The 3819-nt window shown below is 50.3% G+C and overlaps 1 pseudogene; it reads right to left on the minus strand.

Annotated features, from left to right (window-relative positions):
• Positions 1-1428: 1428 nt before the first annotated feature.
• On the minus strand, positions 1429-2905 carry LOC102871760 (annotated as a pseudogene).
• Between the last annotated feature and the right edge of the window lie 914 nt (positions 2906-3819).

The following is a 3819-nucleotide window of genomic DNA, read 5'->3' on the forward strand; positions in this document are numbered from 1 at the left end:
GGGGGGGAAGAGAGCTATGGTTGTAGCCATTTTGGGGTGATATAATCTACCACTTCCAATTGCCAAACCCTTTCCTCCTCATAACAGAGACTCCAGTGGGGAAAATTCTTGGGCAATTATTAAAATTACACAGAAATTCTCCCAAAATATGATGTTAGCTTCATGGTATTTCTGAATCTGATTTCACTCACAAGGTAGAGGATAAATTAGGAGGATTCCCAAAGGATGCTTTCAAATAATCCCTGTAGTCACTCTGAATTTTGGATGGAGTTGGAGGGACTGCTCCTTATCCGGAACAACTCTGATTTTCTTTCTGCTAAGGTGTTAAATCTAAGAAGAGGCTGCCCAGCTATTTAACTTCCTTTGGCTTCCTTCAGCTACTTAACTCCCTTTGACTCGTGTTATTCCTTTACTGTATGCCTCCTGCTTGCTTTTTAAACAAAAACTCCAACATGATATCAATGACAGTACATTTTTAAAACTATCATTTACAGCATTGAACATAAGGTTGAACATATTCTAGTTTCCTAGGGTTACCATAACAAATTGCAAACTGGTTAGCTTAAAACAACTTGGGTTTATTCTGATAGTATGAGAGTGGCGAGCTGGTTGCCATTTATGTTAGGTGCCATTGACTCCCCTGTGACTCAGCCATCCTGTGAACATGTTGGCGCCTTGCCCTACCCTGCCCCGTCCTCACAGTCTCTGCGATGCTGTAGCCCGTTGCTGAATCCTTGTGTCAGTTCATCTTCTTGAGAGTCTTCTCCTCTGTTGTCAGCTCTCTACTTTTCCAAGTGTGATGTCTGTTTTCCAAGGGCTGGCATCTCTTGATAACATGCCCTAGAGTATGTGAGAAGTTTCAGCATCTCTGCCTCTAAGGAGCTCCCTCCTTCATTTCACCTCCTCCAAGAGAGATTTGTTTGTTCTTTCAGCAGTCCAAGGGCTATTTTTATACTTTTCTCAAACATCACAGTTCAAAGACATGCATTCTTCTTCAGTCTTCCTCATTTGTTGTCCAACGCACATGTATATAAAGTAACTGAAAAGATCTTGACTTGGGTCAGGTACACCTTAGTCTTTAAGCTTATGTCCTTGTTCTTTAGCACTTTAAAGAGTTCCTTAACAATCAGTTTGCCCAGTGTAGCATGTCTTATGATTTCTTTTTTTTTTTTTTTTGGAAATGAAGGTAAATTTATTGAAACTGGTTTTTTTTTTTTTTATGTGTGTACCGTCAAATTAGATCTGACTGGTACAGGAGGCGATTGTTCCTCCTCCTTCAGCAGAGCATCTGGTGGATTTGAACCGTGCACCTCTGGGATTGCAGTACAGTTTCCTGCCACTAGACCACCAGAGCTCGCCTGAAACTGGTTTTGAGTAAGGTGGGTCAGTAGAGTTGAGGGGTTTTCTAAAGAGAACGGTAGGAAAGAGTCAGCACCCTGTGAGGTGGGTGCAGCTGCCCAGCCACAGACAGTATCTGAGGCCCAACTTCTTCTCCTTCTGCTTCTTCCGCACTACGTCCAGGTTCCGATCCTTCCACATACTCTTGCGCAGCTTGATGGGGCGAGAACCCACATACTTCCCATTCATCTCCCGCATGGCATGCACGTAATCACTGGGGTCCTTGAAGCTGACGAAGCCATAGCCCTGAGTCTTGCCTGTCCGCTTATCACGAATGACCTTAGCCTTAAGGAAGGATGGGAAGCGGCTGAAGGCACGTGCCAAGATGTCATCATTCACCTCATTGCCCAGGTCACCACAGAAAATCCGGAAGTCATCTGCATCCCATTCCAGCAGGCTGGGGTCCTCCCAGCTACTCCCAGCTGCTGTGCAAATACAACGTTTCCGTTTTTCTGGCTTCCCTTTCTTTTTGCCCTCACCCAGGGGTTCTGGGACCTCAAGAGCCATAAGGCCAGGAGGTGGCTCAGGTCGAGGGAGCCGGGGTCTTGGACGTAGGGACAGGAGCTCAGGAATGCGTAGTGGGGGCAACAGGCCTCGCACGACCTCCAGTGGTAGGGGCAGGGGCTCAGGCTCAGGCAATGGCATAGCCAAAGCCAGTGGTAGGCTGGGCCCAATGACCACAGGGCCAGCTGGGGTGGCCCCTGCCCCTACAGCCACTGCGGCACCAGCCTCCTCCAGCCCGGTTGCTGCGGCCACCACTGCCTCTTCCTTCTCTTTCAGACCCAGGCCCAGGCCCAGACCAAGTTCTCGCGGGGCTGCTGGCTCTTCCAGAGGTGGCCTCAGAGCTGCCATGGAAGTGAGGGGGGGTCCTGGGGCCCGCGCCATTGGTGGTAGTATCATGGGTGGACCAGGGGGTCCTGGTAGAGGAGGACCCACAAGGGCCTGATGAGGTGGCCTAAGGGCCATAGGACGAGGGCCGCCTGCTGCAGAAGAGAGAGCAGAATCTGCTCTCTGCAGCACATGGGGGACGAAGGCCGGTCGAAGGATAGGGGCCCTCTGAGGGGCCACGGCTGCTCGCCGCAGAAACATGGCTTCTCGAGCCTCTGGACTATCAAGGTGACTCCGATCAGCAGGGCCAAAGCCAACTGGGCCCACAAAAGGGGGGCCCGCCCACCATGGGAGGAACCACTGTGGCTGCTGTGGCTGCCCGAGCCTCGAGAGTCTGCTGAACCTGCTGGTAGGTGTTGGTTGCGATAATTGGGCGAATCACAGGCGCTGTGGGGACCTGCATTGCTTCTACCGTGGGAACAGTCGGTACCGCGGGTACAGCTGTTGGAATACCAGTTATTGGAGCCCCTAAAACTTCTTGTTCAAACAGGGCCATCTCCGCTTCCATCTTTTTCAAGCGTTCCTCGCCGCTCTTGCCCGGGATGCCAGCCCCAGGACCCGGGACCACGGGCGCTCCTGCACCCGGGAGTCCGGGGGCTGGCCCTGTACCAGCCATTGCTGCCGCCGTGGCTGTCGCTGCTACTACCGCTTCGCTGGAGCCGTTGCCGCCAGGCTAGTACACTCTCTGACAACGTCACGGCTGGTACCGGGGTATGACGTCAGGGCGAGAGTACCGGCGCTTGTAGATGACGTCAGATGTCACCAAGGGCCCGCCTTCCAGTCTTAAAGATTTCTTGACTGCTGTTTCTCTGGGTGTTGATTGTGGAATTAAGTAAAATGGAAATACTGGCAACTTCATCTTTTCTCCATTTATCATGATGTTGCCTATTTCTCTGGGGCACGGGGAAGATTTTTGTATTTTTTTTGTGTTGAGATTGTTGTTATGTGCCATCGAGGTACCTTCAACTCATAGCGACCCTATGTACTACAGCCCTAAACCCTGCTCTATTCTGTGCCAACCTTATTGTCTCTGACACACCTGTCCTCATTCCATAGTCACTGAGTCAATCCATCTCACTGAGGGTCTTCCTCTCTTGCTCTGTCCCTCCACCCTCCCAAGCATGATGTCCCTCTCCAAAGACTAGTTCCTCCTTGCAGCATGTCCAAAGTATGTCAGACAAAGCTTCAGAATCCTTGCCTCCAAGGAGCAGCTTGGTTTCACCCTCTCCAGGACGAACTTGTTTGTTCTTTTAGCAGTCCATGGTATGTTCAATACTCTTCTCCAGCACCGCAGCTCAAGGGCATCAATTCTCCTTCTGTCATCCCTAGTCATTGACCATCTTTCTGATGCATGACACGTAATTGTAAAGACTATGGCCTGGATCAGGTGCACTTCATTCTCCAGACTGACATCGTTTCTTTTCAGTATTTTGGAGAGTTCTCTGACAGCCGACTTTCCCAATGCAATTCATCTTTTAATGTCCTGGCTACTAGTGCCAAGAGTGTTAATTGTAGAGCCATGCAAACTGAAGC

Source organism: Elephantulus edwardii, unplaced genomic scaffold (genome assembly GCF_000299155.1).
Source record: "Elephantulus edwardii isolate Elephantulus edwardi_28Jun2011 unplaced genomic scaffold, EleEdw1.0 scaffold00068, whole genome shotgun sequence".
Taxonomy (NCBI): domain Eukaryota; kingdom Metazoa; phylum Chordata; class Mammalia; order Macroscelidea; family Macroscelididae; genus Elephantulus; species Elephantulus edwardii.